The following is a 23,309-nucleotide window of genomic DNA, read 5'->3' as shown; positions in this document are numbered from 1 at the left end:
TAGGTCTTCAAAGTACAATTTTCAACTTCATACTGAAACACACACACACACACACACACACACACACCCCCCAAAACAACAACACAAAACAAAAAACTGAAAAACAGAAACAAAACCCTACAGTATAGTTAAAACAGTCCCAAAAGAACCGCAGGAGGTATCATCACCCATGATTTCAAATTATAGTATAGAAGTAATATAGTATAGTATAGTATAGTATAGTATAGTATAGTATAGTATATATAGTATGGTATAGTATGGTATAGTATGGTATAGTACGGTATAGTACGGTATAGTACAGGGCTATAGTAATAAAAAGCAGCATGGCATTGGCACAAAAAACAGACACATTGATCAATGGAATTGAATTGAGGTCCTAGACATAAATCCAGACACCTGTGGACACCTGATTTTAGACAACAAAGCCAGAAATATGCACTGGAAAAAAAACAAATGATGATAGTGAAACTGGATGGTGGCATTTAGAAAAATGCAATTAGATCCATACTTTTCACCCTGCACAAAACTCAACTCCAAATGAATCAAAGACCTTCAAAGTAAAACCAGACACACTCAATTTGATAGAAGAGAAAGTGGGAAATAGCCTAGAACTATTGGCAGATGAAAAGACTTTCTGAACAGGGCACTGTTAGCACAGGCACTAAGATAAACAATTAATAAGTGGATCCTCATGAAACTGAAATGCTTCTACACAGCAACAAACACCATCATTCACAAAGTGGCAACTACAGAGTGAGAAGGTATATATAAATTTTAGCAAATATACATCCAATAGAGGGCTAATATCCAAAATATATAAAGAACTCATAGAACTAGATAACAAGAAAACAAGTAACCTAATTAAAATTAGGGTACAAGTCCAGAGTTCTTAAAAATGAAAATCTGGGGGGTTGGGGATTTAGCTCAGTGGTAGAGCGCTTGCTTAGCAAGGGAAAGGCCCTGGGTTCCGTCCTCAGCTCCAAAAAAAAAAAAAAAAAAAAAAAAATGGAAATCTGGGCTGGAGAGATGGCTGAAAGTAGGTTTTACTTATATTTCCCTAGTGGCTAAAGATACCGAACATTTCTTTGTCTAACTTTTTATTTTATTTTACATATTTGTACAGCGTAGTGTTTTTATGTGATTCCTGAGTGTGTGTATGAGTTAGCCTCTGTTTCTTGTGTCTTTTCTTAGGCTCTTTGACTTCTGTTTGTTTCATCCAATTGTGATGTGTTAGCTTTTGTTTTATCATACATAGTATATTATATCATGCTATATTAAGTTAAATTGTGTATTACCCCTTAGAAGTCATCTTCACCTTCAGAATCAATTGGGTGGCAATCATGGCAGCAGCCTCTGCCCTCAGAATGAGGGAAGGGTGAGTTAGGTGAACAGTCAGGTCCACAGGAATGGTAAGCTCTGCAGTAGATATGGGACCTCCTGAACCTTCCATCTGTGATCTGAGGAAACAATCAGTGCTGAAGGCCACCTGTTTTCAGACCTTATCTGTCCACTCCATGTATTGATGCTTACAACTGGCATTTTCTGCTGTTGTCTCCAAATACACCTGATTTGTTCTCTCTCTCTCTCTCTCTCTCTCTCTCTCTCTCTCTCTCTCTCTCTCTCTCTCTCTCTTTCTCTCTCTCTTTTTCCTCTTTCTTTCTCTCTCCCCCCCAAACCTTCCCTTCCTCTCATCTGGCAATTTGCTATTTTTCACCATAACCATTTATGTTGATCAGCTATTTGTACAACTGAGAATGGTTTGTGAATAATTTTCCTCGTGGAGTAAGTTTATTTCAGAGAACATGTAACAGAAGTGTGATTGCTTAAGTGTTGGCTAAAGCAGTGTGTGTTTATGTGTGTTTCTGAATGACATGCACGTGCATTAAGTCTCTTGAAAATTATAGCTGAAAAAGAGGAAAATAGAAAATTTCTTCCCTCTAAAATGACCTTAATAATCATGTTGCTGACGTATGCACATGTGTGTGTATAAAATAGGTCAATATATATGTATATGTAGAGGTCAACAATGTCTATCCTATAGCAAGTAAAAACAACATAAGCTGTTATTATTAATAGAAATGGCATTAGGATTTTTTTTTTCCTTTTCTTTTTTTCGGAGCTGGGGACCGAACCCAGGGCCTTGCGCTTGCTAGGCAAGCGCTCTACCACTGAGCTAAATCCCCAACCCCTGGCATTAGGATTTTAAAAAAAGAAAATTATATATTTGTGTTTCAGTGTGTGTTGCTTGTGTATGCACGTGTGTGTGTGTGTGTGTGTGTGTGTGTGTGTGTGTGTGTACATCTGATAATTATAATTTTTGCCTATTGGTTTATTCATGCTGTCTAATGGGGAAAATATCCCTATTATACCAGAGTAACAAAGTTTACCTCATTTAATCCATAGTTCAAAAAATGGAAGTTACACAAGGAAGGAACCAATCTGAGAGCCCTGGACATAAGATGTCAAATCTGAGCTATCTCTGCAAACATCCTGTAGATTCCCAGGAAGAAGAATGTTAGGAACTCGGAGAAAGTTGGCAACTAGAGCTGTCATTCAACCAGGTGGTGCTGTGAGAACTGTTCAAGAGTGGAGACAGGGTCAGTTTGAACATTCTTTAGCAATAAACAGTAAAATGGAAATTGAGATACCTGGAGGCATGAAGACTGAACGTGAGTGCTTGCTTAGACTGCAGTCTGACCTTCGGAACAGGCCCCAGGAGCAAGGACGCTGGCTACAGGTTGAATCAGAGACCATTCATGTAACTGATTTAGAGAAGTCATTCACAGGCCCTTCAGAAAAGTTGCCCTGTATCCTCAGGAAGGAAGAATCTCCATAGACTCCACTGGTGAATGTCTTGGTGAATTTCTACCTTTTAAGGAGACATTTTCTCTAAGAATGGTTTGAAAACAGCTAATGATCCCCTGACCCTTACAGTAATAAATCAGTTCCTTTATTTACAAATACGAATTAAAACCACAGAGTACCAGATGTTTTGAGACAAAGGAAGGACTGGGATAGTGAGATAGCTCAGAAGGTTAGGACACTTGTCAAGCAGATGTCCTGAATTCCGTCCCTGGAATCCACATAAAGTTGGAAGAAGAAAACGGATGCCCACAAAGTTGTCCTTTGACCTCTACACGTGTACCTTTGTACACGTGCCCATGAAAGTGTCATGCACAAAACACATGCATATGTTCAAAATCAGTCAGTATTAATAAGAGAAAAAAGAATGATGACAAACACTAAAAGGATTGATTAAATATGGAGAAAAAATAAAAATTTTAAATTTTTAAAATAGATTTCAGATGTCATGGTATGTAAATTGAAATTGCAAAAAGTGGACTTTTTTATGTAGTCAAAGCCTAGCACAATTACATTTTACAAAGATCTGAATTGTAGTATTATATTTTTGTAGACAGATACACGAGCTAGAAGTTACATAGAATGAAATTTCTTGGTTTGGGGGTCAAGCAAAGAGATTGAAAAACTAGTTATATAGAATCTAGGGTCAAAGACAACTATTATGGTCTCTGAAACTTGGAGAGAACCTCAAATTTAGATTCTGGCCAAAATAACTGGAATTTTAGATGGTTACAGTGTTCACTACCCCCACGGCTGATTCAAGAAAAAGGAGGCTCAACTAGATTTTTACAGATATTATGATTCTAGCAAACAGTTTAGTACAAGAGGGCTAGAATCTTTTCAGAATACAAAAGAATTTGGGATTTCTTTAAATTAAAATTCATAAAAGTTTTGCCTTCACCCTGTGTTCTTAAATTTTAAAACAATAACATGTGGCTAATGAATATTTTTCTTAATCGATAAGTAATGGACAAATTTTAAGGTGGAAAAGAAAACAATGGAATGATTTTATGTGTGTATGTGTGTGTAAATATATGTGAGTTTATGTGTGTGTGTAAGAGAGAGAAATAGAGAGACAGAGAGACAGAGAGACAGAGAGACAGATAGGTGAGGATGGTTTGGATAGGAATGGCCTCCATAGACTCATGTGTGTGAATGCTTGGCCCATAGGGAGTGGTACTATTAGGAGGTGTGGGCTTGGTGGAGTAGATATGGCTTTATTGGAGGAAATATGTCACTGTGGAAGCAAGCTTTACGGTCTTATATAATCACGCTATGCCCAGTGTGGCACTCAGTCTTCTTCTGCTTCTCCTATGGATCAAGATGTAAAACTCTCAGCTCCTTCTCCAGCACTATGTCTGCCCAAACACTACCATGTTTCATGCTATGGTGATAATGGCCTAAACTTCTGAAACTGTAAGCCAGCCTCAATTAAAGGTTTTCCTTTATAGGAGTTGTTATGGTAATGGGGTCTCTTCACAGCAATAAAATCCTAAGCAAGACAGAAGTTGCTACAAGGGACTAGGGTATTTCTGTGATAACCCTGACCGTATTTTTGTTTGGAGAAATGTGGATTTGGGGATTTTGGATTAGGAATGCTTTAAGAGGGGCTCGATAGGCCATCCTAGTGGAAATATGAATGACAGCAGTGCTGGGGGTCGATTTGAACTGTGGGGGCCTGGCTTAGGAGGTTTCAGAGAATTTTAGTATGTGGCCTAGAGAGTATTCTTGTGATATTTGATTAAAAATGTGGCTACATTTGCCCTTACCCAAAATATCTGACTAAATTAAGGAGTTTTGGATTAATTCATTGGCAGAGAGAATCTCAAAACAGCCTTGTGTTCACTTGGCCCTGTGGTTACTAGTGTTCATCCTTATTCAGATTTATAATGAAAAGGAGCAAGCTGAGCATAGAAGAATCCAAAAATGTATGATTTGAGGAGAAAGAGGGCACCAGGAAGTGAAATGGAGCTGTGTCCTGTGTTCAAAGAGATAAAGAAAAATCTGAGATTAAATGGAATAAGTAGAGTGGTGTAGATAAGTAAGTAATATGCATGGCCTCATTCAACTAAGCTTTGAACTTGTGAAAAGAAATTAAAGAACAGATTAGGCCTCAGTTCAGTAGTATATTCCTTTAATCTCAGCATTCAGGAGACAGAGGCAAGAGGAGATCACTGAGTTCAAGGCCAGCTTGGTCTCCAGATAGAGTTCTGGGACAGTCAAGCTTAGGCAATGAAGGAAACGATTGAAAACAGAAAGCTGGTAAAGATATAATTGAGTGAGGGGGCCATGCTCCGGTTCCAGAAAGCAGCAGAACATGGCAGCTTCGGCCATGTGATTCTGGCTTAAAGTCAAGGGGAGAAGAAAACAGTTATGGAATTGCCCTCCACAACTAGGAAAAGTGGCTGAAGCCAGGTATGTGGTAGGGAGTCCCTGCATGAAGGCCATTGCATAAAGTTGTGAAGGTGAAGCTTTGGTTGCCTGGGAGACCATAAGATGTTCAAGCTAGCAGAGCTGTGAGATACCTGCCAGGGAGAGTTAGTAACAGGGAGTAGAACCAGCCTAAGAGAAAGAAGTGTGTTGTAACCAACAAAGCTGATAAAAGTTGGAGATCTGAAAAACATTTTGAGATCAGACATGGAGATGCAGAGATAGGAGCTCCCTGACTGTTTTTCAGTCTCTCTTTGGGCCAGTGTTTCCTCACTGCGTTCCCTTTCTTCCATTTTCAACGGAAATGTATATCTTGTGTCATTATAGGTTGGCAGTATGTGATTTTTTTAATTTTTATTTGATAGGGGACCTTAATTACAATTACATAAATCTCAGAAGAGACTTTAAACTTCAAATTTTTAAACACTGTTGAGACTGTGATAGACTATAGGGACTTTTTTTTTTAACTTTTAGCCTATTTGTTTAATATAATTCCCATAAATGAACATAACTCAATATAGAAATCCAAAGGCAAAATGAGAAGATTGCCATTTTTAAAAGAAAGAATAGATGTTTTGGGGACAGAAATGTTTAAACTAATTAAATTTTATCTCATGAATTGCACACTACTATTTTAAAATGTACAATATTGTACTCTATATATCTGATAAAATTAATTATATAAATTAAAATGAAAACTAATTGAAAATTCTAAGAGGAATTCAACAGAAATACACAAATTATAATATTTAAACACATGACTTTTTAGAAATATAGACAGAATTGTGTAGAGTTCTGTTCTATTAATGTAACATTATTCATCAATAATATAGAATAGATATTAAGCATGTTCTAAAATAGTTACAGCACAGGAAACAGATGACTTTTTTTTTCCCCTCTGGCAGATGCATTCTTTTTTTTTTTTGTTTTTTTTTTTTGTTTTTCCCTCCCCCCTCCCCTTCCTTATGGGTGTTCCCCTCCCAACCCTCCCCCCATTGCCGCCCTCCCCCCATAGACTAGTTCACTGGGGGTTCAGTCTTAGCAGGACCCAGGGCTTCCCCTTCCACTGGTGCTCTTACTAGGATATTCATTGCTACCTATGGGGTCAGAGTCCAGGGTCAGTCCATGTATAGTCTTTAGGTAGTGGCTTAGTCTCTGGAAGCTCTGGTTGCTTGGCATTGTTGTACTTTTGGGGTCTCGAGCCCCTTCAAGCTTTTCCAGTTCTTTCTCTGATTCCTTCAATAGGGGACCTATTCTCAGTTCAGTGGTTTGCTGCTGGCATTCGCCACTGTATTTGCTGTATTCTGGCTGTGTCTCTCAGGAGCGATCTACATCCGGCTCCTGTCGGTCTGCACTTCTTTGCTTCATCCATCTTGTCTAACTGGGTGGCTGTATATGTATGGGCCACATGTGGGGCAGGCTCTGAATGGGTGTTCCTTCAGTCTCTGTTTTAATCTTTGCCTCTCCCTTCCCTGCCAAGGGTATTCTTTTTCCTCATTTAAAGAAGGAGTGAAGCATTCACATTTTGATCATCCGTCTTGAGTTTCGTTTGTTCTAGGGATCTAGGGTAATTCAAGCATTTGGGCTAATAGCCACTTATCAATGAGTGCATACCATGTATGTCTTTCTGTGATTGGGTTAGCTCACTCAGGATGATATTTTCCAGTTCCAACCATTTGCCTACGAATTTCATAAACTCGTTGTTTTTGATAGCTGAGTAATATTCCATTGTGTAGATGTACCACATTTTCTGTATCCATTCCTCTGTTGAAGGGCATCTGGGTTCTTTCCATTTTCTGGCTATTATAAATAAGGCTGCGATGAACATAGTGGAGCACGTGTCTCTTTTATATGTTGAGGCATCTTTTGGGTATATGCCCAAGAGAGGTATAGCTGGATCCTCAGGCAGTTCAATGTCCAATTTTCTGAGGAACCTCCAGACTGATTTCCAGAATGGTTTTACCAGTCTGCAACCCCACCAACAATGGAGGAGTGTTCCTCTTTCTCCACATCCTCGCCAGCATCTGCTGTCACCTGAGTTTTTGATCTTAGCCAATCGCACTGGTGTGAGGTGAAATCTCAGGGTTGTTTTGATTTGCATTTCCCTTATGACTAAAGATGTTGAACATTTCTTTAGGTGTTTCTCAGCCATTCGGCATTCCTCAGCTGTGAATTCTTTGTTTAGCTCTGAACCCCATTTTTTAATAGGGTTATTTGTTTCCCTGCGGTCTAACTTCTTGAGTTCTTTGTATATTTTGGATAGAAGGCCTCTATCTGTTGTAGGATTGGTAAACATCTTTTCCCAATCTGTTGGTTGCCGTTTTGTCCTAACCACAGTGTCCTTTGCCTTACAGAAGCTTTGCAGTTTTATGAGATCCCATTTGTCGATTCTTGATCTTAGAGCATAAGCCATTGGTGTTTTGTTCAGGAAATTTTTTCCAGTGCCCATGTGTTCCAGATGCTTCCCTAGTTTTTCTTCTATTAGTTTGAGTGTGTCTGGTTTGATGTGGAGGTCCTTGATCCACGTGGACTTAAGCTTTGTACAGGGTGATAAGCATGGATCGATCTGCATTCTTCTACATGTTGCCCTCCAGTTGAACCAGCACCATTTGCTGAAAATGCTATCTTTTTTCCATTGGATGGTTTTGGCTCCTTTGTCAAAAATCAAGTGACCATAGGTGTGTGGGTTCATTTCTGGGTCTTCAATTCTATTCCATTGGTCTATCTGTCTGTCTCTGTACCAATACCATGCAGTTTTTATCACTATTGCTCTGTAATACTGCTTGAATTCAGGGATAGTGATTCCCCCTGAAGTCCTTTTATTGTTGAGGATAGCTTTAGCTATCCTGGGTTTTTTGTTATTCCAGATGAATTTGCAAATTGTTCTGTCTAACTCTTTGAAGAATTGGATTGGTGTTTTGATGGGGATTGCATTGAATCTGTAGATTGCTTTTGGTAAAATGGCCATTTTTACTATATTAATCCTGCCAATTCATGAGCATGGGAGATCTTTCCATCTTCTGAGGTCTTCTTCAATTTCTTTCCTCAGTGTCTTGAAGTTCTTATTGTACAGATCTTTTACTTGCTTGGTTAAAGTCACACCGAGGTACTTTATATTATTTGGGTCTATTATGAAGGGTGTCATTTCCCTAATTTCTTTCTCGGCTTGTTTCTCTTTTGTATAGAGGAAGGCAACTGATTTATTTGAGTTAATTTTATACCCAGCCACTTTGCTGAAGTTGTTTATCAGCTTTAGTAGTTCTCTGGTGGAACTTTTGGGATCACTTAAATATACTATCATGTCATCTGCAAATAGTGATATTTTGACCTCTTCTTTTCCGATCTGTATCCCTTTGATCTCCTTTTGTTGTCTGATTGCTCTGGCTAGAACTTCAAGAACTATATTGAATAAGTAGGGAGAGAGTGGGCAGCCTTGTCTAGTCCCTGATTTTAGTGGGATTGCTTCAAGTTTCTCTCCATTTAGTTTAATGTTAGCAACTGGTTTGCTGTATATGGCTTTTACTATGTTTAGGTATGGGCCTTGAATTCCTATTATTTCCAGGACTTTTATCATGAAGGGGTGTTGAATTTTGTCAAATGCTTTCTCAGCATCTAATGAAATGATCATGTGGTTCTGTTCTTTCAGTTTGTTTATATAATGGATCACGTTGATGGTTTTCCGTATATTAAACCATCCCTGCATGCCTGGGATGAAGCCTACTTGATCATGGTGGATGATTGTTTTGATGTGCTCTTGAATTCGGTTTGCCAGAATTTTATTGAGTATTTTTGCGTCGATATTCATAAGGGAAATTGGTCTGAAGTTCTCTTTCTTTGTTGTGTCTTTGTGTGGTTTAGGTATAAGAGTAATTGTGGCTTCGTAGAAGGAATTCGGTAGGGCTCCAACTGTTTCAATTTTGTGGAATAGTTTGGATAATATTGGTATGAGGTCTTCTATGAAGGTTTGATAGAATTCTGCACTAAACCCGTCTGGACCTGGGCTCTTTTTGGTTGGGAGACCTTTAATGACTGCTTCTATTTCCTTAGGAGTTATGGGGTTGTTTAACTGGTTTATCTGTTCCTGATTTAACTTCGATACCTGGTATCTGTCTAGGAAATTGTCCATTTCCTGAAGATTTTCAAATTTTGTTGAATATAGGTTTTTATAGTAAGATCTGATGATTTTTTGAATTTCCTCTGAATCTGTAGTTATGTCTCCCTTTTCATTTCTGATTTTGTTAATTTGGACGCACTCTCTGTGTCCTCTCGTTAGTCTGGCTAAGGGTTTATCTATCTTGTTGATTTTCTCAAAGAACCAACTTTTGGTTCTGTTGATTCTTTCTATGGTCCTTTTTGTTTCTACTTGGTTGATTTCAGCTCTGAGTTTGATTATTTCCTGCCTTCTACTCCTCCTGGGTGTATTTGCTTCTTTTTTTTCTAGAGCTTTTAGGTGTGCTGTCAAGCTGCTGACATATGCTCTTTCCTGTTTCTTTCTGCAGGCACTCAGCGCTATGAGTTTTCCTCTTAGCACAGCTTTCATTGTGTCCCATAAGTTTGAGTATGTTGTATCTTCATTTTCATTAAATTCTAAAAAGTTTTTAATTTCTTTCTTTATTTCTTCCTTGACCAGGTTATCATTGAGTAGAGCATTGTTCAATTTCCACGTATATGTGGGCATTCTTCCCTTATTGTTATTGAAGACCAGTTTTAGACCGTGGTGGTCCGATAGCACGCATGGGATTATTTCTATCTTTCTGTACCTGTTGAGGCCCGTTTTTTGACCAATTATATGGTCAATTTTGGAGAAAGTACCATGAGGAGCTGAGAAGAAGGTATATCCTTTTGCTTTAGGATAGAATGTTCTATAAATATCCGTTAAGTCCATTTGGCTCATGACTTCTCTTAGTCTGTCGACATCACTGTTTAATTTCTGTTTCCATGATCTGTCCATTGATGAGAGTGGGGTGTTGAAATCTCCCACTATTATTGTGTGAGGTGCAATGTGTGTTTTGAGCTTTAGTAAGGTTTCTTTTACGTATGTAGGTGCCCTTGTATTTGGGGCATAGATATTTAGGATTGAGAGTTCATCTTGGTTGATTTTTCCTTTGATGAATATGAAGTGTCCTTCCTTATCTTTTTTGATGACTTTTAATTGAAAATTGATTTTATTTGATATTAGAATGGCTACTCCAGCTTGCTTCTTCTGACCATTTGCTTGGAAAGTTGTTTTCCAGCCTTTCACTCTGAGGTAGTGTCTGTCTTTGTCTCTGAGGTGTGTTTCCTGTAGGCAGCAGAATGCAGGGTCCTCGTTGCGTATCCAGTTTGTTAATCTATGTCTTTTTATTGGGGAGTTGAGGCCATTGATATTGAGAGATATTAAGGAATAGTGATTATTGCTTCCCGTTATATTCATATTTGGATGTGAGGTTATGTTTGTGTGCTTTCATTCTCTTTGTTTTGTTGCCAAGACGATTAGTTTCTTGCTTCTTCTAGGGTATAGCTTGCCTCCTTATGTTGGGCTTTACCATTTATTATCCTTTGTAGTGCTGGATTTGTAGAAAGATATTGTGTAAATTTGGTTTTGTCATGGAATATCTTGGTTTCTCCATCAATGTTAATTGAGAGTTTTGCTGGATACAGTAACCTGGGCTGGCATTTGTGTTCTCTTAGGGTCTGTATAACATCAGTCCAGGATCTTCTGGCCTTCATAGTTTCTGGCGAGAAGTCTGGTGTGATTCTGATAGGTCTCCCTTTATATGTTACTTGACCTTTTTCCCTTACTGCTTTTAATATTCTTTCTTTATTTTGTGCGTTTGGTGTTTTGACAATTATGTGACGGGAGGTGTTTCTTTTCTGGTCCAATCTATTTGGAGTTCTGTAGGCTTCTTGTATGTCTATGGGTATCTCTTTTTTTAGGTTAGGGAAGTTTTCTTCTATGATTTTGTTGAAGATATTTACTGGTCCTTTGAGCTGGGAGTCTTCACTCTCTTCTATACCTATTATCCTTAGGTTTGATCTTCTCATTGAGTCCTGGATTTCCTGTATGTTTTGGACCAGTAGCTTTTTCCGCTTTACATTATCTTTGACAGTTGAGTCAATGATTTCTATGGAATCTTCTGCTCCTGAGATTCTCTCTTCCATCTCTTGTATTCTGTTGGTGAAGCTTGTATCTACAGCTCCTTGTCTCTTCTTTTGGTTTTCTATATCCAGGGTTGTTTCCATGTGTTCTTTCTTGATTGCTTCTATTTCCATTTTTAATTCCTTCAACTGTTTGATTGTGTTTTCCTGGAATTCTTTCAGGGATTTTTGCGATTCCTCTCTGTAGGCTTTTACTTGTTTATTAATGTTTTCCTGTGCTTCCCTAAGTGTGTTCAGGTCTTTCCTGAAGTCCTCCAGCATCATGATTAAATATGATTTTGAAACTAGATCTTGCTTTTCTGGTGTGTTTGGATATTCCATGTTTGTTTTGGTGGGAGAATTGGGCTCCGATGATGGCATGTAGTCTTGGTTTCTGTTGCTTGGGTTCCTGCGCTTGCCTCTCGCCATCAGATTATCTCTAGTGTTACTTTGTTCTGCTATTTCTGACAGTGGCTAGACTGTCGTATAAGCCTGTGTGTCAGGAGTGCTGTAGACCTGTTTTCCTCTCTTTCAGTCAGTTATGGGGACAGAGTGTTCTGCTTTCGGGCGTGTAGTTTTTCCTCTCTACAGGTCTTCAGCTGTTCCTGTGGGCCTGTGTCTTGAGTTCACCAGGCAGCTTTCTTGCAGCAGAAAATTTGGTCTTACCTGTGGTCCCGAGGCTCAGGTTCGCTCGTGGGGTGCTGCCCAGGGGCTCTCTGCGGCGGCAGCAACCAGGAAGACCTGTGCCGCCCCTTCTGGGAGCTTCAGTCCACCAGGGTTCCAGATGGTCTTTGGCTTTTTCCTCTGGCGTCCGAGATGTGTGTGCAGGGAGCAGTCTCTTCTGGTTTCCCAGGCTTGTCTGCCTCTCTGAAGGTTTAGCTCTCCCTCCCACGGGATTTGGGTGCAGAGAACTGTTTATCCGGTCTGTTTCTTTCAGGTTCCGGCGGTGTCTCAGGCACAGGGGTCCTGCCGCTCCTGGGCCCTCCCCCACGGGAGCCCAGAGGCCTTATACAGTTTCCTCTTGGGCCAGGGATGTGGGCAGGGGTGAGCAGTGTTGGTGGTCTCTTCCGCTCTGCAGCCTCAGGAGTGCCCACCTGACCAGGTGGTTGGGTCTCTCTCTCACCGGGTCTGGGAGCAGAGAGCTGCTGCGGGCCGGTATCCGCGGGTGTGGGACTTCCGGTAAACACAGAACGTGCCCGGTCCTAGAGAAATTCTGCTTCCGTGTGTCCCAAGCTCAGCAGGCAGCTTTCTTGCAGCAGAAAATTTGGTCTTACCTGTGGTCCCGAGGCTCAGGTTTGCTCGTGGGGTGCTGCCCAGGGGCTCTCTCTATAGGGACTTTTAAAGTTGGACTAAATTCATTCTTCATTATGATATGGTTACAAGCTTATGGGAAGGAGAGAGTGGAATATGGTGATTTGAATAAGAATAGCCCCCATGCACTCATGTGTGTGCAATCGTGGCCAATAGGGAGGGGCTCTGTTCGAAGTTGTAGCCTAACATGGAGAAATGGCCTTGTTGGAGAAAGTGTATTATTACCCTGGATTCAGGCTTTGAGTCTTCTATGCTCAAGTCATGCCCATGTGGCACACACTTTCCTTCTGCTGCCTATGGAGCAAAATGTAGAACTCCAGCTGCTTCCTCAGCACCACGTCTACCTACACATCATCATGCTTCTGGCCATGATGATAATGGACTAAACCTCTGAAAGTGTAAGCCAGCCTTAATTAAATGTTTTCTTTTATAAGAAAATGGAGTTGTTGTGGTTGTGGTCATAGTGTCTCTTCACCGTAGTAAGACCATAACTAAGACACACACACACACACACACACACACACAGGCGCCTATGAGTGAATGCACCCAGGAGAACATTAGGAGCACTGTTCCATCCTCTGCTACCTTATTCTCTTAGAGTCTTTCACTGAACCTGGATCTCAACTACTGGGTAATGAGCCCTGGTGATCCTCCTGTCTCAGACCAGAGGTGCTCTTTACATTGATATCATGGTGTTTACACTCAACTTATCACACTTGTGTAGCAAGTGCTCCTACCTGCTGAGCCATTTCTCCACCCTGTAATGGATATTTGCCATTCTTATTGTTACTCAGCAATGTTTAGATATTTTCCTTAAGTTTTAGAAGCCATAACTTGCTTATTCCATTCTTATATAGTGAGTAGGCCTATTTATTAGTTAAAAATTAATCTTGCAGAGATTTGGAGGTTTGATTGGATGCAGAGTATGCATGAGGTGCTGGATTTAATCACAATACAGAGAGAAGGAAGAAGGGAAAGAATGGAGAGAGAGACGAGGAGAAATTGTTAACATTGCAAACTCCTACTAATTTTCTGAAGTCTGTCTAATATATACAGAATGAATAGTCATACATCACCCAAACACATACCACTGACTGGACTTTAGAATTCAAAAGTTTCTGGAAACAATTGAAAATGGAGACAAAGCGTAAGACGATTTGAATGTAGAGAAAGCAGTACTAGATAGAAGGCAGCATTTATCAGTGAGTGCCCACATAAAAAAAATAGGAGTCATAAAAATGCATAGCCTAGTGACACTTCTCAAGCTTTAGAAAAACAAGAACAAACACATGCCAAAATCAAAAGAAAGAAAGAAGTAGTAGTACAGAGATAAATCTCATAAATAAAGGCTACAACTTGCAAAGTATCAATAAAATAAATGGTGGAATCTATGGAAAGGTCAACATAATTGATAAACCCATAGCTAAACTTACCAAAAGAAAAAATATAAATAAATAAAATTGAAGACAAACAAGGAGGTATTAAAGAACATATCTGCTTTAGGGTTTTATTGATATGATCAGACACCATGACCAATGTAAGTTTTATAAAGGACAACATTTGATTGGGACTGGCTTACAGGCTCAGAGGTTCAGTCCATTATCATCAAGGCAGGAACATGGCAGCATCCAGGCAGGCATGGCGCGGGAGGAGCTGAGTTTTACATCTTCACCCGAAGGAAGCCAGGAACAGACTGAGCCTCCTCAGGTAACTAAGAGGAAGGTCTCCAAGCCAACCCCCACACTTCCTCTCACAAGGCCACACCTTCTAATAGTGCCACTCTCTGGGCCAAGCATATGTAAACCATCACAGTACCAGTGGAAGATTACTAGGAAATACTTTGAAAAACATATGACATTAAATTATAAACCTTAAAAACGAAGAAAGAAGAAACTTGGAGACATGTACAACCCAACAAAGTGAACCAAGAGCAACCTCAAGAAATCAGTGACAGATGATAAGTGTGATGTGTTGGAGTACATTGTGTGAAGGTATGTCTCTGTATATTTAATTGTTAATTCTGTACTAGTAGAGATAAGTGCTGGCAGGATCTTTGTATTGTTATTTCTGTGGCCCATCACCAGTCTCATAGTTTATAAATAGCTGTCTTTCCTCACTAGTCTATAGGCAACCTAGAGTTGTATCTAATTGGCTGAAATAAAGATCTGATAGCCAATATCTGGATAGGAAATGGAAGATTCAAAAGGAGAGAAAGCTGGAGAGACAGACAGACAGACAGAGAGAGAGAGAGAGAGAGAGAGAGAGAGAGAGAGAGAGAGAGAATGGACCAGAGCAGAGAGATATGGTGGAACATGGTGTCATGATTAGTTGGGTTAAGCTAGACAACTGGCTGGGAGACTGCTCTAGCTAAAAGATCTAATTTTTAAAATATTAAAAGGCTTCTGTGTCATTATTGATTTCACTGGTGGGTCTGAGTCTTGCTCTAGGGAAGAGGTAAGAAAAAGTCATCCATCAATGAAAAGCCCAGGACAAGAGAGAGATGCTGTTAAATTCTACCAGAAGTATTAAAAACCATAATATAATTAATGGTACTACACATCTAGACCCAGAAAGACAAACATGGTATGTGTTCACTTATAAGTAGATACTAGCAGTTAAATAAACAATAATCAAGCTACAGTCCTCAGACCCAGAGAGCTTAGGAAAAGAAAAGGTCTTTACCTGAAGTGTAGACTAGTGGGGACAAGAACAAGAAGGATCAGGTAGAGGGAAGGGATGGAAGAAGAGAATGCTGGAGAACAGCTGGAATTGGGGGACACTGTGGGGAGAAACCTCCTGGAATCTATGAGGGTGACCCTAATAAGGACTCCTGGTAATGGGAGAGTAGATTCTGAATTGGATAGCTTTTGTAGCCAGGCCAGGCTTTCAGTGATGAGTTTGGGTTGCATCATTTGAGTTTTCAGTTGAAGGGGTTCTGTGGAGAACCCTAACCAACCCAGGTATAGCGATTTCTGATGCTAAGGTCCTGTTCCCTAGTTGGTTCTTGATCTATCAGTAAAGATGCCATGGGCCAATTGGTGGAAGGAAGGATAGGTGGGACTTCCAGTGCAGCAGGAAAGCTGACAGACACAGTAAAGGAGAGGGAAGGAGAGTTTGTCATGCTTTGGAGGGAGAAAAGCCAACCAGCCATGTGAGATCTCCAGCAGAGTGGCCATAAGCTGCTTCTCCAGGTGGGAGGTTTGGGATGTTGAGCTGGGACTTAAGGTAACTGAGAAACTGGAGCTAGGGCAGGTTGATAGGCAATGGACTAAAAATATTGGGAAGGACACACTGGCTGTAGTAGATTAATAGCACCCGGCAATTGAGCTATTAAGGCAACTTGAAATTCACAATGTGCGAGTCTGTTTTTCATCTATGGATCCAATATTCTCTGGGCAGGGGCTGGTAGCTCAGCCCCATTTCTGGAGCTCAGGCGGGGTATTGTAAGGGGAGGTTCTGATCCAAAGGTCTTGTTCCCCAGTTGGTTCTTGATTTGTCACTAAAGAAGGCCAGGGTCCAATTGCTGGACAGAAGGTACAGGTGGGGCTTCCGGGTCCCATGAGGAAAAATGAGATGCCAGAAAGGAGAAAGCTTTTTCTGCAGTGCTTTGAAGGAAGAAGAACACAGCCATCGTGTGAGATCTCAGGAAGATCTTGGGCCTGTGGCCTCTGCTACAGGCAGGCGGCCAAGGTTGTTTGGCAGGGGCTAGGTGAGACTAGCTGCTAAATTTAGGGCAGGAGGAGAGATGGAGATAATAAATTAGTAAGGGCATGATTTTCCAGGCAGGAGATATCTGAACCCAGCAATTGTGCTTACAAGGCAAGTTGTAAAGTAACAAACTGTGTCTTTTGTCCACAAATTCTAGAAGCTGGGAGGGACTGATAGTGAGGTCTCCTCCCGGAGCAAAGGTGGATAGAAAGGAAAGCCAGATCAGGGCTGGTGGTGTCTGGTCCCAGAGCTAAAGGCAGTAGAGCAAAAGAGAAGCTGGGAGGGGCTGATAGTGCTGCCAAACCCAGGCAAAGGCAGTAGAGATTTTAAAACCAAATGCAGGGCTGGAGAGATGGCTCAATGGTTAAGAGCACTGACTGCTCTTCCAGAGGTCCTGAGTTCAATTCCCAGCAACCACATGGTGGCTCACAACCATCTGTAATGAGATCCGATGCCCTCTTCTGGTGTGTCTGAAGAAATGAAAGCAACAATGTACCACATACATAAAATAAATAAATAAATCTTTAAAGAAAACTGAGAGCAGGAGGAGCCTCATTCCATGTTGTTCAGTGACTGTAGAGAGGCTGAGCCTTGGCCCCTATATTCTAGTCTCCTCGGCATGAGAATGTAGTGCTCTACAGGCTAGGAAATGATAAACCCGAACAACAACCCAACTGCAAAATGTGACCAGGCCATGGAGGAGGATGCCCTGCACTTCCAGGATAGGCAGGTACAGGAGAGTGGATAGCCCAGAGACCTGGGGAAGAATTAAACACATCTGATTGGTGGAGAAAAGAATCAATGAAATGATTCTTAATGATATCCTCCCCTGCTCATAGATCGGTGCTGTGTCCAGCTATCACCATTGAGGCTTTCTTTGGCAGCACTGATGGATATTGTGGGACAGTAGACTGTGAGAGGTAGCCTGGTCCTTGGGGTGAGTACGACTAGAAGCCCCAGAGACCCTGAAGGGACGGTAGGAGCTTTACCTGTGCCCAGGCACCAGGCCCCGGTCACTAGCTGCAGTCCCCCTAACCCCCCAGAGATTTGTGGCCATCAGTCACATGAGGGCAATGCTCCAAGCCTCCACATGTAGAAAAGGACGTGACCTTTGATCACGTAGGCTCAAGACAGATCTCCGTGCTAATGAGGTACATAGAGGCCCAGAAGGCATAGCCAATTATCTTTCTTTCCCCGACATTCCTCCCTGAAAAAAGGTATTTAATCTCAGGCCCACCCTGAGAGGTGGGTTATGGTTTTACACATCAACTTTCCGCCATGACAATAAATGGCTTACAACCATGGATTGTCTCCTTTCATTGGGATCTAACATGGGGAGCCATGGAGAAGACCTTCGCCTATAGAGCTGCCATCTAATCTCCCAACCACCAAGTTCAAGACGCAGTTAAGTCAAGGACAATCATGGTGGGACCAGCCAGAGACACCCCCCTTTTTCCCAGCCCCAGGCCACACCCAGCCCACTGGCCCTGATTCTGTTTTCAGCTCTTCCATGACTTAAAGTGGTGCCTTGATATCCAAGAACGTGGGAACTCCACAGCCCCAGCCTTTTTGCAGGCCTAGGGACCCCTGAACCAGCTCCGGCTGTTCCTTATTTCAGACTGTGCTTCCCCACCCCAGAACAGTGTCCCAGGGCTTCCCTGTAGACCAACACTTCCCTCGTGACAGCATGTTGTTAAGTGCGGTCAAACTTGCCACATCTCATCTCACAGAGCGGCCATGCCCTGTGGCAGAGCAGATATGGGACCCAACCCTACAAGACATTCTGTGGAGAGGGAGTCTAAAGTGAAGGTCTCCATCTAGTCTCTTCCATCCAAGATCCAGGAACCACATGGAAGAGGGTAAGAAAAAGTTGTAGGGCTCAGAGGGGATGAAGAACTCCAGAAGAACATGGCCTGTTGCACCAACTAAGCTGGGCTCCTATGGGCTCACCCAGACTGAAGTGGCAAGCATGAGGCCTGCAAGGGTCCGCACTAGGTCCCCTGTGTTTATATTATAGCTGCTAGCTTGATGTTCTTGTGGGAATCCTAACAGCGTGAGTGGCTGTGTCTCTGACTCTTCTGCCTGTTCTTGGGACTTTTCCTTCTAGTGGGTTGCCTTCTCCAGCCTTGATATGAGGGCTTTTTGCCTTGTCTCATTGTATTTTGTTTTGTCCAGTTTGGCTGTTGTCTCTTGGAGGCCTGCTCTTTTCTGAAGAGTAAAAAGGAGGGGAAGTGGTTCTTGGAGAGAGGGAGGTAGGAGGCACCTAGGAGGAGTATAGAAGGTAGGGAAAATGTGGTCAGAATATATTGTATGAGAGAAGAAAACAAACCAGTACCAACTCTTCTATGCTCAGAAAGAGACTGATTTCTACTGCTGTGAAAAGGCACCATGACCAAGGCAGTTTATAGAAGAAAGGCTTTATCTGGAGTTTACAGTTTAAAAGTCCATGATTGTTATGGTGGGGACCACTGGAGCATGGCAACAGGCAGGCATGGCATAGTGCTGGAGCAGTATCTTGACACACAACCAAGAAGCAGAAAGATCTAACTAGAAGTGAAGTAACCTTTTGAAACTTCAATATCGATCCCCAGTGACACATTTCCTCCAACAAGGCCATACCTTCTAATTCTTCCCAAGTAGTTTTACCAGATGGGAACAGGTATTCAAATATAAGAACCTACAGGGGCAAGCCATCACAATATACTCCCTGGCTCCCACAGACTTGTGACCATGTCATTAATTCAATTTCAAATGTACCTAATATTTCCCAGTCTTAAGACAGTTTAAAATCCCAAGGTCCAATGTTTCCTCTGAGACTCAAGGCAATCTCTTAATTGCAAGCCCCTATAAAACAAAAGGCAAATTACATACTTCCAACATGCATGGTACAGCATATATATTACCATTCCAAAAGGAGGAAAAGAGGCATAATGAGAAATACTGGACCAAAGGAAGACCTAAGTCCAAAGCAGGGAAGACCGAACTCTTTTTTTTTCCTTTTCTTTATTTTCAGAGCTGGGGACCGAACCCAGGGCCTTGCGCTTGCTAGGCAAGCGCTCTACCACTGAGCTAAATCCCCAACCCCAAGACTGAACTCTTTAGCTCCTTGTTTGCTGTCAAAGGGCTTAGATGGTTTCGCTCTTGCACCTTTGTTAAGTATAATGTGCTTCTGGCTTTTGGGCTGGTTCAATTTCCCATGTGTTTGTCAGGGATCCTATGGCTCTGGCACTTCTAATATCTTGGAGTCTCCAACACAATCCAGGCTTCACTTTTACAACTTCATGCAATAAGCTCTTACAGTTTCCATACAGTAAGTCCTCTGCCACTTGCCTGGCCTCAACAGCTTTCCTTAACTATGATGGTTTGTATATGCTTGGCCCAGAGAGTAGTGCTATTAGAAGGTATGGCCCTATTGGAGTAGGTGTAGCCTTGTTGGTATAGGTGTGTCACTGTGGGTGTGGGCTTTAAGATCCTCACCCTAACTGCCTGGAAGTCAGTATTCTGCTAGCAGCCTTCAGATGGACATGTAGAACTCTCAGCTCCTCCTGCACCGTGCCTGCCTGGATGCTGCCATGTTCTCTCCTTGATGATAATGGACTAAACCTCTGAACCTGTAAGTCAGCCCCAGTTAAGAGTTGTCTTGGTCTTGTGTCTGTTCACAGCAGTAAAACCCTAACTAAGACACTTAACTGTGGAAAAGGGCCTACAACCTCTTTACTTGTGATCTCTTCATGACTCTAAAACATGATTCTCAAACTTTGTAACTCTGCAACCCTTGACACACTTCCCCTTGTTGTGTTAACTCCTCAACCATAAAATTATTTCACTGCTACTTCATAACTGTAACCTTATTACTTTTATGAATCACAACGTAACTGATATGTGATCCCCAAAGAGGTTGTGATCCACAGGTTGAGAACCATTGCTCTAAAGCCAGAACCACATGGATAATCTGCCACATTTTGCTGCCTGCTTGAGGTGGGGTCTGCTCTACTCCTTGAATCGCATTTGCATAAACTTTTCTTCCTTGCTTCTCTTTAGTAGCATAAAATCCCTTACACATTTCCTTTTATTACTAGTTAGAAGCTTAGCTGAATTGGGGTCTTACCTTGAGGGCACCCATCTTAGTCCATTTCACATCAGGCGTCTCTTCATTTCTTTCAGCTCAAGTCTGACCTTCAACATTAAGTCTCCTGGTGCTCTTTTCCCCTTCTAACTATAAATTTTGTGGGTTTTTTTTTTTTAATTTTTTGGCCCCATTTGTCCCTTTTTCTTGGTAGATCTGCATGATAACTAATATTCCTAATAACTGTGGGACAGACTCAGTATGGGATTACATTGAAATCTCCTTTACCAACAAAATTAGTCCAAAAGTTTTCAATTTGGCCTCAAGTGGATTCATAGCATGAAGGTAAAAAGCCGCCATACTCTAGTCAAAGTATCACAAAAATACACTCTAGCCCATTTGCTACTATTGTTCTCAGGTAAACTTCTGAGGCTGGGTTTGGTGGTTTGAAGGAGAATAGCACCCATAGGCTCAATACAGAAATGCTTGGCCTGCAGATGGTGGAACTGCTTGGGAAGGATTAGGAGGCAGGGTCTTATTGAAGGGGGTGTGTCACTGAGGATGAGCTTTGAGGTTTCAAAAGGCCATGCTAGGCCCAGTCTTGTTCTTGGCCTGCTGCTTGTGAATCAGATGTAAGGTCTCAGCTACTAGTCCAGTGCCATGCCCTGCCCATCTGCCAGCAGATGCTCCCCATCATGAGCAAGCATCATTACGTGAATGGCAGTGAAAAGCTGTTTTAAAAGAAGACTTTTAAAAGTTATTGATTGGCATAAAAATTAGCTTTCTTGTTACTTTGCCATACCTCCACTGGACTTAGTGTTCTGGTCCTCACTAATTTTTTTTTTACAACTTTTGTTAATAAATCACAAATTCCTAGGTAAAACTGATATTAAAGGCAAAAGTTGTAACAGAGAAGTGACTACTAGTTGGTGGCTGCTTTCTGTGTTTCAGTGCTGCAGCCATAACTATGATCATAACAGTTTTATTCGTAACAACCAGAAATTAGAAACAACCCATATGACCCTCAACATAAGAATGAAGACTACCTGGTTCATTTACACAATGGAGTACTATGCTGCTATTAAAAACAAGAGTATCATATAAATTTTGCAGGCAAATGAATGGAACTAGAAATCCTGAGTGAGGTAACCAAGACCCAAAAGGACATGCATGGTATCCCTTATAAGTGGATATTAGCCACAAAGTACAGGATAGGCACATTAAACTTTACAGACCCAAAGAAGTTAAACAAGCCCAAGGGAAGATGATTGAATCTTTCTCAGAAGGGAATATAAATATTGGAGGTGGATAGAAGGAGGAAACTGGGTAGAAGAGGGGATGGGGGCGGGAGGGGGGCGGGTATAAGGTGTGGGAAGACCAGGGAAGAGATAAGTGAAATCAGAGGGAGGCAGGAAGGCATCTCTAGGAAGTGCCAGACACCTGAAATAGGAACAGGCCCCAGGGAGTCTATAGCGGTGACTCTAGCTGACTTCTATCAGTGGGGGACATGGTGCCTGAGGTGTCCACTTTCCAAACCCAGGCAAGACTCCCAGTGGAGGGATAAGGACAGCAACCCACTCACAAAACCTTCAACCCAAACTGTGTTCTCCCTACAAGATGTGCAAGGGCAGAGATGGAGCAGAGACAGAGGGAATAGTCAACCAATGGCAGGCCCAAGTTGAGACCCATGGGCAGCAACCAATCCCTGACACTATTAATGATGCTCTATTATGCTTGCAGACAGGAGCCTGGCATCTCACGGAGTCTTGTGGAAGAGTTGCGGGGAAGATTGAGGAACCCAAAGAGGATAGGGACTCCACAGGAGGACCAACAGAGTCAACTAACCTGGATCCCTGAGGACTCCCAGAGACTAAAGCATTACTAAGGAACAAGCATGGGCTGGACCTAGGCCTGCTGCACATACCTAGCGGATGTGCAACTTGGTCTTCATGTCGGTTTCCCAACAACTGGAGCAGGGCTGTCCCTGTACATGTTGCCTGCCTAACTGGGCCATCTTGTCTGGCCTCAGTTGCAAAGAATGTGGCTAGCTCTGTAGGGCATTGGTGTGAGAGAGAGGGAATGTGCCAGTTTTTCAGTGACCGGATGTGCTAGAGTAGGGTAATACTGGGGGGGGGGGACCTCCCTCTTCTCAAAAGAGAAGGAAAGAGAAGATGGGGGAAGAGCTATGCATGTGTGTGGGGGGGCGGTACTAAAAGTAGAAGGAGGGCTGATATTGGGTTGTAAAGTGAATAAGTAGATAGATAGATAGATAGATAGATAGATAGATAGATAGATAGATAGATAGAAGATAGATAGATAGATAGATAGATAGATAGATAGATAGATAGATAGATAGATAGATAGAGACAGACAGGCAGGCAGGCAGGCAGGCAGACAGACAATTAGATAGACAGACAATTAGATAGACAGACAGACAGAAAAACAGACAGAGACATGTAGATAATTAGACAGACAGATGAAAAAACTGCTGCAGCTGATTTTCTGGGATGTTTTAGGAGCATGACTCTGGTTTAGCGATGGATATTGTGGTGGTTTGAATGAAAATGGCCCCATAGGCTCAGAAGGAGTAGAACTATTAGGAGGTGTGGCCTTGTTGAACTAGGTATGGCCACGTTGGGGGAAGTGTGTCACTGGGGGCAGGCTTTGAGGTTTCAGGCCGAGTGGCTCATTGCTTCTTCCCATTGCCTGAAGATCCAGATGTAGAACTTTCAGCGACCTCTCTATCACCATGTCTGCTTGTATGACACCATGCTTCCCACCATGCTAATGAACTACACCTCTGAACTGTGAGCCA

Source organism: Rattus norvegicus, chromosome 4 (assembly GCF_036323735.1).
Source record: "Rattus norvegicus strain BN/NHsdMcwi chromosome 4, GRCr8, whole genome shotgun sequence".
NCBI lineage: Eukaryota > Metazoa > Chordata > Mammalia > Rodentia > Muridae > Rattus > Rattus norvegicus.
This window is presented reverse-complemented; position numbering follows the sequence as displayed.